Here is a 14,715-nt window from a genome sequence, read left to right as displayed (position 1 = left end):
AAGTCATGATCTTACTGTTGAATCCAAAACTCAAACAAACATGATGTCAGGGTACAGGCACAGCAGGGTAGCTTGCAGAGATTAGATTTCTTTAAATTACAAAAACAGCGAGAGCAGGAGTTTCTGGAAGTCAGCATTTCGTACCCTGAGTCATGCTCGTGTCTTTGCTCCTTTGCTTAGAAAAACAAGATCTCAGAGTTGACCTAAAACCTGGCTAGCGGTACATGACCCAGTTGGAGAGGAGCGTGCAAATACTGAGTAGCATCTACAGAAGGGTCCTCCTTCCCTTTGGACCCGTGCCTAGGCTGAAAGTTCTGAGCCTCTCGAGAAGAATCATTTTCTTCACTCAGAAAAACATTTAAATAAGAACAGTGTATTTATTTATTTCAAGGCTTATTGTAATTTTCACTCTTCTGAACCCTAAAAATGAGCATAGGTAAATAGACCTGCCACCAACCCCCTACTGGCAAAACTGTCTCTTAACTATTTGAAGTTCAGCTGAACACTGTGGTTCTCAAAATGTGGCCCCCAGGCCAGCAGCCGCAGCATCACTCCAGAACTTACTAGAAAAACAAATTCGCAGGCCCCACCCTAGACTTGCTGAATCAGAACTCTGGGGGTGGGGTCCAGCTACGGGTGTTTTAACTGCCCCTCTGGGTGATTCTGATGCAGACTCAAGTTGAGAACCTCTGGCTTCATACAATTCATGCTGTGAAGGACCAACAGGTGTTGAATATAAGCCAGCTAACTGTATGGCCTTTCTTACTGATGACATGGATAAACCAGTAGGCTCTCTAGAGCATCTGAGCCTTATTCCGAACATTTTTCTCATATTGAAGAAAAGAGAGTAATGCAAGGATGAAGACATTGTTTTTCCAATCCAAGGACCATTGATCAATTGAGTGTCACATAAAGGTACAAAAAATAAACCCACTAGATTATCTTTTTGTTCCTTACAAAAAGAAATATATTCAATTCTTTTTTTTTTTCAATTAACAATGAGAAACACAAGACAAAGCCAGGAAAAATAATGGTTCTCTATTATGGTTAATTAAAGGAAAGATACCAGATTCTAGAGCTGATTTTCTTGTTGGGCAAAGACTTTCCCTATATTTCTTTCAGTACCTAGCCCACTCCTTGATCTGAAATAAGGAAAGGTAAATGGGGGTGGGGTGGGGGAGAAAGAAAAACAGAAAAATAGAAAAACACTGCAGGGAAAAATATGAATGTGAGAGACAGAGAAAAAGATAGAAATATATTCAAGAGAAGGAAGACACCAGGCAGAAAACAGAAGAAAATGAGAGAGATAAAAAGCAAAGAAATGATACCCTGAGAAACAGAGAACTAAACTGATTTATAAATTATCAGTAAGGCTCATGAACCTCAAATTCAGTGATCTAGCTACAAAGGCATGTACCATTTCCCCTTTAAAAATTTATTTCTAAAACCCTTTGTCCCAAAATGCTGGCCAGCTTTCAAGGGCCGGAAGGCAGACTCTTAGGGACAAAGAGTTCTACCTAACAGAAGGAGCACCTCTGGTCGAGAGGTACTTGGATCTGAGCTGAGTTGCTTGTGAGGCAGCCAGCACCCTGTCACAAGGTATTCGGGCCAGGAGGACAGGTAGCTGTGAGGACTGTGACAATTTCTGTATCGAAAGAAGAGGGGGAAGGGAGAGGTTGGTTCTTTTAAAGTCTTCAGCTTTACTGAGAATATTTCTCAGAGTTTCAGCTCACAGCTGCTGTTTCACAGATATGTAAGCATGGGAAACATGGCTCAGTGCACCAAAGCCTGTGAATTCTCACCTTGAACCAAAATGCATCTTAACCTCTTAACCAGTCACTGCCCTATCTCACACTTGGTTTCATCTCTGCAGTGAGAATATGGCCTCATACCATACAGTGCAGATAACCAAGAAAAGTGGTCCTGAGAACGTAAAAATGCAAATGCTCAGTAATTACCCTTTAAAATGTGTGAACAGTGTTTTATCGAAGTATTTGAATAGTTCAAGGACAGTGTAAGCAGAGTTGGCCTAAGGGAAAAACATGATCTGAGCTAAGTGTTGGCCAGAGACGGTCCACCCACTCCCCAGGAGGTCCCTCCTTGTTCAAGGAAAGATGTCAGAAATTGTGAACTATCACAGCACACAAAAACAGACACAAGTCAGAGACGATGATCAAATTCTGGAAAAGAGTAGTTTTTCCACTTAATCCTTCCATTCAGGAAAGCACCAGCCCTCCATACACCTTAACTGGGGACTGGGCTTCCAATGTTTCATCCCAGGCAATAAACAAGAGAGAGCAATGAGGAAAAACAACCCACGCTTCCACTGTCATTAGACATCATACATTCACATCAGTATACATTCGTTCCAGCCCATAGGAGGTGCAACACCAAAAGTGAACCCTAATGCGAACCTTGGTCTCTGGGTGATAATGATGTGTCAGTGTAGGTTCATCAGTAGTAACAAATGTAGCACTCTGGTGGGGGATGCTGACCGTGGGGGCGTCTGTGCGTGTAGCACTCTGGTGGGGGATGCTGACAGTGGGGGCATCTGTGCTCGTAGCACTCTGGTGGGGGATGCTGACCATGGGGCAGCCTATGCATGTGTATGTTATGTGGGATACCTCTGTATCTTCCTCTCAGTTTTGCTGTGAACCTTAAACCTCTCTAAAATAATAGTCTTTAAAAATTTTTTTGGTTTTTGAACTTAGTCATATGTTTTTATCTGTCAGAAGGCTGGAACCTCCAGTAGTGTGGATAAGATGTTTATTGCACAAATGGGAAAACAGAATCCATTTTACAGACAGTTCCAAATTTCTTATGCTTGTTTGAACTTGCCATTCATTTGGTATTTGACTTAATGGCATTCAATCCCTAATAATCATGCAATGATAATGAATGAGGGAGTTAAACTTTTTGTTCAAGGAAAAACATTACAAGGAAAAGAAAATGGTTTCATGAGAAACCACAAGACTCATATATTTGATTTATATATGTGTGTAAAGATGCAGATATGTCCATGTAGAGACATATGCTATCTTTCAATCCCTATGGAGAAACTCCTTCTCTGCTGTCAGGAAAGTCATCTTTAGAGAGCTGCAGGCCTGAATACATTTGTGTATTTGTCCCCTTGGTGCCTCACTGTGCATGTCTTCAAAGCCAAGCATATTGGGGCAACTTGCAGAAATCTTTTCCCTTGTGCACCACTGTCCTACCAAGTGTGATCATTCTTGAATCAACTGAGCTATCTGGACAAGTAATATCTTGGCTTCCATGTGTGTATTGTTTTATCAATAAAATAGAAGATTGATAGCATGTTCTATTAATCAAATTGTTTCACCATTTTAAAAAATCAAATCAAGGGAAGAGGCAAGACTTTGACCATATGGCAGCCAAGACACTATTACACAACAATGGCCTTGGGTCAAGACTGGGAGGCAGCTCTTCCTGTGCTGGCACCAAAGGCTGATTTATGATAAGTGCTCAAAGTCATGGTATTCTGGAGCAAAGGGAAGGAGGATACAGGTATAATCCATTAGTGCTGACCCTGATCCTGCCATTTGGAGCTTTTTCCCCACTTAAAAAAAATACGGGGTTGATTTTATCAGGACCTACTATTAGGTATCTAACATAAAGTGTTTGTTGTACACTGGCTGTAGCAGAATGCAAGAGAGAGAAGAGGCAATCTAATTCTTAAGTGTCCTTGTACATAGAAAAATAAAGTGGTAATGAATGTGTTTATGCAGTGCAAGTTGTTATAAAAACACGTATCTGTTTTTTGAGATCACATTTTTCTTTTGCCTCATAAGAGTTAAGAAACTAGCATTTATTGAGTACCTACCAGCAGCTAAGTATTTTACAGACATTATTTTCTTAAATGTTTACAACTAACGCAAGAAGATATTATTATCCCCAGTCTCAGATGAGGAAACTGAGGCCAAGAGGATAAAACACTTGGTTAATGTTACCAGACAGCTGGTGGGAGGGTTGGGATTCAACCTAATTGTGTTCCGTTACAAAACTAGAGTATTTTCTATCGTATGTTGTCACGCCATTTTCTAGAAATATCAGTTTGAAGTTCTAACATGTCTTCTTTCGTTGCTGGTTGTCAAAAATAACAATTATACACATGCGCCCACTCACATCTACCCTTGTATGTGAGAAAATGAAGTACAGTCTAGTGTGGCAGTATAGTGCATGAGTTTTGTAGCAAAACTACTGGGGTTCAAATACCTGAGTAGTGTTTTCCATTGGGCCAGGTGCTTTGCCCTTCTCTGGCTCATTTTCCCACTTGTACAACAGGTATACTGAGGTGTCCTAGCCAAGAATGGTGTCTGGAACATTTTACGCACTGACAACTATTGACCAAGACTGTTACATCCGTAAGGGTAGAACTCTTGAGTAATAGTTCTCATTCAGTGTATCTTGGCTGAAACAGTTTTGACAATGAAAATTTAGTGCTAAGGAGACTACAATTAAAATTTAGACAGATTTGTAGACCAGTTCGCTTCATTTCTGCTCCATGCCCACAGATTTCCTAACCGCCCACCTCAGCCATATTAGTGAGGATCACAGGTCAAAAGGGCTTCCTGAAATAGAAAAATTTTACCCTGTCTACAAAATTCAACTTCTTGAGGATCAGATGGCAAGTTAGTCATGAAATGGAGTATGAGCCTTTTACTGTTGTAATTAAAAACATGGGTTTCATACACCCATGTTTATAGCAGCATTATCCACATCAGCCAAAAGATGGACGCGATCCAAGTGTTCACAGTCAGATGAATGGATAAACAAAATGGGGTATATACGTAAATGGAACACTATTTAGCCTTAAAAAGGAAGGAAATTCTTCTTTTATCATTTAAATAATTCTTTACTTTATCTGAATAATCATTCATCTTGGTGAAAAGGTCTTATTTTTTTTTAACTAAAGTAGTCAGTCAGGAAGGAAATGCCGACACACGCTCTAACACAGATGAACCTTGAGGACGTAATGCTAAGTGGAATAAGCCCATCCCAAATGGACAAACACTGTGTGATTCCACTTACGTAAGACACCTAGCGTGGTCACATTCAGAGACAGATGGTGGAATGATGGTTTCCAGTGGGTGGGAGCTTGGAGAGAGAGGAAATGAGGAGTTACTGCTTAATGGGTGTAGAATTTCTGTTTTGCAAGATGACAAGAATTCTGGAGATTGGTTGCACAACAGTGTGAGCGTACTTAAAACTGCTGACCTCTACACGAAAAATTGATTATCACGGTAAATTTGATGTCATATGTATTTTTGCACATTTAAATTTTTTTAAAATATTGATTTCAGTCAAACCAACTATAGCTACCCTGGTGGTCACCAATTAGGGGCAGGGTGTTCTGCTGTTACTGACCTGTAAGATCTGGTGAAATTGTCAGTCCTTTCCCCTGTCAGCAGCCAGTCTCCGGGACAGGCTGCAGCTGCTGCCTGTGCTCTCCAGTCCAAACAAGACTCTGGGCCACCCACCCTTGGCCTCTGATTCTTTCCTAGGGGAGCTGCAAGTACGACTTTTGAGTTAAAAACGTGCATGTGTGGAAAATGCATGTGTGTACCCCTAGGGGGGCACCGTGCTGCATCCGTTTACATGTGGGAGAGTAAGGGGCAGCGCTAAAATCTTCCGCATGTGTCAGCTGTGCTGGCTCACACGGTGGTCAGCTGTAACGTTTGTGCTTCTGATGTCATTGCTGGGACATCCCAGGGCCTCTGTGTTGGAACCATGTTCTGGCGCGGTGTAGGAATGGCAGGTCTGCAGTCTGGAACTCAGAGCAGGGAATGCTTGAGTCCCTTCGTCTGTTGGGACCATTTAGATTTCTGTGAGCAGTGGTTTCAGTGGGCATCTTTCAGGTCAGATTTGCTGCCTATCGATTCTTTTAAAACGTGTCTGAGTTTCACAAGTACGTGTGAATTGTGTGTCTTCTATTTTTCCTAGCTGGGAGGAGGCTAGAGGACAAGCATGTCATGTTTCAACACAAATGAGAGCCACTTTCAAGCCCAGCCTAGTCACTACCTAACAGATGATTACCCTTCATAACAGCAGTGTGGTGTCAACAGAATTCTGTTTCTTTTAGTAATAATTATAATAAATTCTTTATGCTTCCCTCTCTGACTACCTACACGCTTCCACACGTGTGTACGTGTGTGTGAGACAAAATGTGTGTGTGGTACATCTAAACGTGGCCCCCTGAAATGCAATTTGAAACAAGGACAACTCACTATTGAAAAAGCAGAGACTTTATTTCTGAGTCCTATGACACCTGTTCCTCCTTTCAAAAGGCCAGCTGCCAAACAACTTATAGAAAATACACTTTGCAGAAAATAAAAAGCAACATGACAGTGTTTTACCCTGAATGTCTCTTGATTCAAACCCTCTTGAAAAAGTAGAGGCCACTCTGAAGAGCAAGGGCCACCTGTTACTGAAACGGGCCAGATGACCTCTGACTGGACTGCCACCGGGGAGGTTTGGCCACATCTGTGATTTCCATCAGCATCCACCTTCCTTGGCCCATGAAGAGACAAGGGCAGAACTTGGTTAAGGAGGGGGAGTTGCTTTCAAAAGACTGAGATAAATGAACCCCTGGAATCAAGTGATTGTTACAGTGACTGATTCTCTTCTGCCCAGTCCTAAGAACTGGCCTGTCCTTGGCCTTCCAAAATGTTGCTTCCAGAAAATCAACCTGTCAGGCCCTGGAGAGAAGCCACAGCAAATGGTGAGACCGCCGGGTGTGTTCAGTGGGTCTTGGTGGCAAAAACAAAGTGACTCTGCCTCTCTTTCAGCCCCTGGACTCTCAGGTCTGGGAGGACACTGTCAAGACTGAGCCTGTGCCTGGAGAGAACGTGGATGGCCTGGATATAAAACCAAAGGTGGCCTTGACAGGAACTATCCTAGCAGGGATCACAGACTTTTAAAAGAAGGAGAAGCAGAAGTTTTAAACCAGGTTTCCCTTTTGCATTCCACCAAGAACAGGTGTTTGCTTTGCTCAAAGAGAGATTCCACAGAGTGATTTCACGCACAGCTAAGATCAGCAGTAGGATTTTTCGGCTGTCAGAGCTGGGATTGACTTACATCATCAGAGTATTATCACTCCAGTGGCTTTTTACGAATATGACATTAAACATACAGGTCTCTGCGCACACACGTGTGTGTGTGTACACAATGCCTAAACCTGATAAAATCACCACCCACCATGTCCCCAGCATTTTGGAGAATGTTTTCAGTATTAGGGCAACTCTCTTATCCTCTGGTTATAGTAACACAAGTACTTTATTCACAACATCTTTGATTTTCATCACAATGCTATGAGATAGGCATTATGTCTCCACTATATAGATGGGAAAATCGCTGCTTAAAGAGGTTGAAAACGTGCTCAGTTGGGATCACCAGGAAGTGACAGAGGTGGGATTTGCACTGAGCTCCTAATCATGCTCCCACAAGGTAAGTGGCACACATTCTGTCAGCTACACAAAGTCACTAAAGAATCCTGGGTGACAATCTGCAAAGCGTGGAAGTGTGGCCTTGCCTCCCCCGCCACCTCACCCAGTGTCCCTCTGCTTGTGCTGCTTGCAGTCCTTTCCGGGACTAGCATTTGACCTACCTTCTTTCCGTGACCCCGGTGGCCAGCACTGTCCTGAATAATAGAATCAGGCGCATAGTCCTTGCCTGTCCTTCCTGGTAGAATGGCTCTCCCTCTGTGGACTTCCAGAGATGCAGCATTTATGCAGCAACAGTGCAGTCTCCTCTTTAGCCAGAATTCCACAATATCAGATCCTCTTGACAGCTACACATGAAGGAGGAAAAAGTCAGTTTAGCTGGTAATCAACTGTCTCTTTCTACTGTTACCCAGATTTCTTTATCCTTTCTCTTCTAGCTCTTCAACTGTCTGGATTCTCTGAGAAGCTGCACTGTGTTGCTGTGTTCAAGATGATAGATAGATAGATAGATAGATAGATAGATAGATAGATAGATAGATAGATAGATAGATTAGTGGGTGGGCGGGTGCGTGGAGAGATAGATGATCAATAGATAGGGATATAAATAGATGGAATGTAGATAGATCAGGGTATGGAAATGTCTTGTATGCATATGTATATTATTGATTTGGTTTCCCCCAGAAGCAGACCCTGAGATAAGGATCCACATGCAGGAAACACTAGTAGGAGAATGAAGACATGAGAAACCAGGAAGCAAAGAAAACTAAAAGAGAATAATCAAGCAGATGAACTTAATTACTCTGGGGATCCTGGGAGAATGTAAAGCTTCCTACTCCAAGTGGATTATCAGCATTAGCTCGAGCTCCACCCAAATCTACGGGATCAGAATGTTTAAACAGTATCCCCAAGTGATAAAGTTCATAGAATACTGGAGCAGAATATGCATCAAAGTTAAAGTAACTACGGGGCAAGAAAGTTGTGAGATTTATCCCTTAACTCCCCATTTGACACTGGTTTTGGGCTATTTCTGAGGATTTTAATTCTCTGGCACTTCTGGCTTGGCCTTTGTGTAGGCAGAGCGTTCATACTCCAGCGGCCAGAAAGAAAGTCCTCAGACAGAAAATTAAAGGTATGAGCAGTAAGCAGCCCTCGGCACATACAGCTACTACAAGCCCAGCTATGGTGCAGCTATATAGAAATAGGATATTAAAGCTGAGGTTGACTGTAATGACAATAGCTACCACGACTGTGTTACTGACTCAGTGTTAACGATGCATTAGGTAGATTGAAGTAAGCAGGATTTCATCTGGGCTTTTACTCTAAATAAAGCTGTTAATTTACCTAACAGAAATACCATTATCACAATTAACTTTACAGCATTAGGATAAATATACATTATTTTTTTCTCAGTAGTTAAATCAGGCTCTCTCAAGTGGGACAAGAATGAGGTCATGAAATGGACTCCATATTTCATTTACTTATTATAATTCCTAATATTAACCCTTAGGAGGGGTTAGGAGGCACGCAACCAACATTCTTCATTACAATGTCAAACAGTGCTCCACACAGATTCTGGAGTACATTCAAGAGCTGAAATTATGGTGGAAAAAAAAAAACTTCTATTTTAACATTAAACACTGGTGAAGACATTTGGATAACATCCAGAAAAATCCATCACTGCTCCCAGACAGAAGGTAACTACAATAGAGTAATTTCAGGGAAAATGTTAGTTCTGTTACCCATCAATTGCATTTTTAAAGGGGTACTAGGGTATTCCATATCACACAAGGAACAAATTCAGAAAAATTCAAGATGCATCAAAAGTTTCTAAATCAGCTTGGAAAAAGATTTAACAGAATAGTAACCTCCTAGAAACATCAAACTTAAAAAAGTCCTAAATAAGATTTTTATTTTTAAACAATAGGATTATAGAAAGATATGAATCCAAAATTTTTATGTATGACAAGATATATTAGTAATGAGCTCAGATTATAATTTCAACACAAACTTCATTAAATAAAATTTACCATCTAAATGAATCAGCTATATATCCTTTTCTACATTTTTTTCTCAATACCACACCAAATTTTAAAATACTGTAAAATTACGCTTACAATTCATTTATTAACCAAGTGCCAAAATCGAAAAACTTTTTGTTTAGAAAATAAAAAGTTAATGTGTGTGGTATATCCTTAACATTCTTAAGTAATGAAATCCTACAGAATATATATTTTTTTAATTGAAGTACCATCAGTTACAGTGTGTCAGTTTCTGGGGTACAGCACAATGTCCCCATCATGCATGTACATACATATCCTGTGGAATATATTCTTATGCCCTCTTCTCTCCCCTCTGTCCTCTGTCTCTCTGCCCCTTAGTTTCCAGCAGCAAAAACAATGTTATACCTGTTGAATAAGCCTCTCCTGAGTGCACTGAGCACGGCGTTTTCTGTGCACTTCCTCTCACTACAAATTTAGAATAAATTCTAGAATAACTGCCTTATTTAGAATAAAGTCTAGTGAAATCCTGCTTTTGCTGACGTCTTCTCTTTCTCTTTATGAGTAGTTCCTACTCTGGCCAAGACACTGAGGAAGACATCAGTGGCTTTAAATCACATGCATTTATTTATAGTATGGTTGGCAGACTCACTGGTGAAACATTCTGCCAAATTTGACAATTCACTCCTTACTCAAATCTAAATTTCAGTTTAACACACACACACACACACACACACACACACACACACACACACACACACACACACACACACACACACACAGTTTGGAATGTCAGCTTGAACTGGGGAGGCGGATATTGGTCTCAAAGAAAGAAAATAATTTCCCCTTTCCCCAAAGTCTGTGTAGGAGACAACTTGCAGAGGGATTGAGGTGGGACTGCTGGGGGTAGGCTGGGCTCACCCACCAACGAAGGACTCACTTCTGAGACTAAAGTTATGAAGGTGCAAACTGTGATGAGTCTGTGGGATGAGAATAGATCTGAGAACACCAAAGGCCCAAAACTAAATGGGTTTGTGTCAAAAACCAACAGGGTTCTGGACCAGCTGTGTCTAATAGAGATGTAACGCGAGCCATGAGAACAAGCCACATTTGCGATTCTAAGTGTTCTGTAGCCTCATTAAAAAGGTGGAAAGAAACAAAGTTCATTTAAATAGCATGTGTTTAACACAGTATGTACAGAATGCCATCATTAGCAATATTGGTGATGTATGTAACAGTCTTTCATCCTAAGTCTTCAAAATCAAGTGTGAATGTTACCCTCACAGCACATTTCAAGGGCCCCATAACCACCTGTGACTGGTTGCCACCGGGCTGGTCAGCCCAGATGCAAACAGTCTGAACCAAACTGCTTTTAAAATACTTGCAGGATCTTCTAAGAGCCAGATCAAAAGCACTAGGTGCAATCATGAAGCCAACTGCTCTCTTATTATAGTGCGGCCGACCTCTTTCACTTATCCTTAGAACTCCAGCTACCCGAGAGACTTTTCTCTAGAGGTTATTTTGTCATCCAGCTCAATTGCACATACTCTCATTCATTCTAAACACATGTTATGAGCAGCTTCCCTTCCACACATACAACCTGCAGTAGCCTACCCTTTAACCCCTGGGAATTGCCTTAAATTAGGAAAATACTTTAATTCTGATTCGCTTTTTAGTACAAGAAGCAGTGTCATTATGTTCTACTTAGACATGTGATCTGCCTAGGGTTCAGAAAAACCCTTCCGTCAAAGCTTCATACACACAAAGTTTTTGTGTGGCCAGAGGAAGGCCATCAAGAAACAAATAGTTCTGTTGCTTGAAAACGTTACATATGCTAGGGCTCATTTTTAATGTGCATTGGGCCTCTGGTCAAGTTGTGGAATTAGGAAGGGGGCAGAAGGCCAACCTGTCACTTCAGCGCATCATAATGCGTATTACCAACCTCTCGGAGGAGCAGTCTGAGCACACTCTGCTGTAATTAGAAAAGTGTTTCTCATCCTTAATATGGATTTTGATTGTGATGTTCCTGAAATGTAATGTGTCTCCTGAGAGAAGAGTTACTTCCGAGATGACTCAGAAATAATAAGGCATATTACCAGGGAAATCTCAAAGAGCCTTGCACTTGGAGAGCCAGCATTTATCCTGGACTGTCTTCAGGAAGCCCCCTACCTCCCAGTGAGAGTCTGGCTTAACTTGAGAAATGTCTTGCAAGTGATTGTCCTAGGAATTGCAGTGGTTGAGGTGTGGAAATGGGTGGGAAGGGAATTCTGGGACATAACTGCTACCTGTGAGTAGGGGACAGGTTTCTCCAAGGAAAGATGAAGATTCACACTGTTGGTTTGAAGAAGGAAGCTTTCCTTACAGAGAGATGAAACCTGAGGGTCAGGGGCCAGGGCTGGGTACACCGTGTATCTGTGAAGTTTAACTCTCTGAGTGATTCTGTCTTGGGTTATTGGAATAGTTTTGTGAAGGACACACTAATAGTTTCTCCTCTTATTCTTTTACAGCTTTTAAAAAATTTTTTGAGTAATTAGGTTTATTTACTTATTACTTAATTGAGGTACTGGGAATTGAATCCAGGACCTTGTGCATATTAAGCACGCACTCTACCACTTGAGCTATACCCTCCCCCTCTTTTACAACTTTTTGATAAAAGTTTTGTGTGATAGGGTAAAAGCAGAAATAGCTACATAATTGAAAGGCAAGTGCAAAGGAAAATGAAGAAACCCCTGTTCAGAAATTAAGAATTTCAACAAAATGTGGTATACACATATAATGGAATATTATTCAGTTTTAGAAAGGAAGGAAATTCTGACAGGGTCAGTAGCCAGCAGCAGGATACTAAAGACAAAGGGAAAAATTTAAAGCAATCAGAATAAGAAGTAAATTACAAAGGAAAAACAATTAGACTAGCAGCAAAATTCTCATTAGCATTCCTATAGGCCAGAAAACAAAAGAATAATGACTTTTAAGTATTGGGAGAAAATAGTTGTCAACCTGGAAGGTTCCATCTAGCTAAATTATTATCCAAGAGTAAGGGTGAAATAAAGACAATTTCAAACAAATTGAGCCTGACAGAGTTCATAACTCATGGCCTTTCCTTCACTGAAAGAACTACAAAAGGATGTACATCAGTAGGAAGAAACTAAATTCGGATTGAAGGACTGGCATGCAAGAAGTATTTTTTAGTTTCTTCCTTTATCTGCATGTCTTTTTTTTTAACTTTTTGTATTTTCTGTTCCCTTTTTTTCTCTGTGTGGCAGTCTGAATAATTTCTTCAAATTTTTCTAGTTTATTAATTCTCTATTTATTGAGTTGCTGATTATTTTCTGTGAGTGTTAAGATTAAGTTCAGGTAAAGTAATAGAAAAATCCAATATAGCCATGGCTTTAAAAAAAAAAAAGAAGGAGAAATTCAGTTTTCAGTCAAGATAGAGAACAGGGCCTGCATTTCTCCTCCTGTCTGGGAAAAAAATAGGAGAACAAATTTAAGAATCAACAATTTTCAAGATACCGGACATACAGGAAATAGCGATCCTGATGAGAAGCAAATAAGTGAAGTCCTGTAATTGCTCAAGCTGGCTGCTACTTTTCATTTTCAGTCTATGTCACTGGGAGAGGGGACCCAAAAGGAGCCTACTGATCTCTTTGAGTTGAGGAGATGGGGCTGGGAGTCTCAGAAGAGCAAGACAGATAGAGTTCACAGGGAATGCTGAAGAGAAGAGAAGGCCCCAGGGATCTGCAGAAGGGTGGCCATCAGGAATCCGTTGAGTAATCAGCAGTGCACGTGTGTGAAGAAACTATCTGAAGCTAGAGAAAGAACCACCCAAAATGATGAGAGGAAACAATACCAGAGTTCACCCAGGGCCAAGAATGGTGCCCATTTCTACGAGTTACACTAATGATCATTTCTACGAGTTACATTAATGATTAGTCAGGCATGGGGTAGAGTGCACAGTGACAGGGATCAAGGGAGCTAAAATGTACAAACTTCCGGTTATAAGAGAAGTAAGTCCTGGAGATGTAATGTATAGCACAGTGACTACAGTTAACAATGCTGTAGTGCACATTTGATGGTTGCTGGACAGTAAATCTTTAAAGTTCTCATCACAAGAAAAGTAATTGTAACTCTGAGTGATGATGGATGTTAACTAAACTTATTGCAGTAATTATTTTGTAATATATATATATGTATATTAAATCATTATGTTGCAAACCTAAAACTAATCAACGTTATATGTCAATTATCTCTCTTTTTTTTTTATAAAGAAGAAGTAGACCTGAATATTCCTACATCTGTGAAAGAAATTAATCTCTGAGGTTTATATAAGGAATGCAAGTTTAGTTTAGTATATTAAATATATCGATGTAATTGACCATAATAACAAACAAACGAACAAAAAAACATATGATCATCTATGTAGACAAAGAAGAAGCATTTTTGACAAATCCAGCATCCCTTTTTGTCAACATTTATTTGTCACCTAAGAATAGAAGGGAGCTTCCTCAACCTGATAAACACCGTCTACGAAAAAATCTATATAATCATTGTTAAATTTAATGGTAAAAGACAATGTTTTCTCCAACATGGAGCAAAAGACAAGGTTGCTTGCTCTCACTACTTCTATTCAACATTGTATTGGAGGTTCTGGCCAGTATAATTAGGCAAGAGGAAGAAATGAAAGGCATCAAGATTGAAAATGAAGAAAAGCTTTTCTTTTGCAGGCAGCATGATAGTCTATATAGAAAATTAAGTGTAATCTACAAGAAGGTTACTAGAATCAGTAAGTTTGGTCAGGTTTCAGGATATGAGATCAACATACAAAAATTAATTGTATTTCTATAAACTAGTAATAACAATTAAAAGTTGAAAATTTACAAACAATGTTATTTCCAATAATAGCATAAATATATGGAAGACTTAGGGATAAATCTGACAAAGGATATACCCTGAAAGCTATGAAACTTTGCTAAGAGAAATTGAAGAGGCATGAAATAAATGGAGAGATATGCTTTGTTTGTGCATCAAAGGATTCAACATTGTTAACACATCAATTTTTCCCAAATATTTCTGTAAAATCAATGCAATCCCAATCAAAATCCCAGAAGGCTTTTTTTTTTTTTTTTTGTAGAAAAAGAAAGCTGATTTGGAAATTCAGATGACCTAGGATATCCAAAGCAAATGTGGAAATGAATAAAATTAAATGAATAAAATCAAAGGCCATTGTTTGATTTTAAAATAGAGGGCATTCAAGACAG

At 40.0% G+C, this 14,715-nt stretch overlaps 1 long non-coding RNA gene across 1 annotated transcript in view; it reads left to right on the top strand.

Moving 5' to 3' along the window:
• Positions 1-14,715, top strand: part of LOC141574199 (uncharacterized) — an 80,143-nt gene that overhangs the window by 38,819 nt on the left and 26,609 nt on the right. The gene's annotated exons all lie outside the window — the stretch shown is intronic.

Source organism: Camelus bactrianus, chromosome 20 (genome assembly GCF_048773025.1).
Source record: "Camelus bactrianus isolate YW-2024 breed Bactrian camel chromosome 20, ASM4877302v1, whole genome shotgun sequence".
In the NCBI taxonomy this organism is placed as follows: Eukaryota; Metazoa; Chordata; class Mammalia; order Artiodactyla; family Camelidae; genus Camelus; species Camelus bactrianus.
This window is presented reverse-complemented; position numbering and strand designations above follow the sequence as displayed.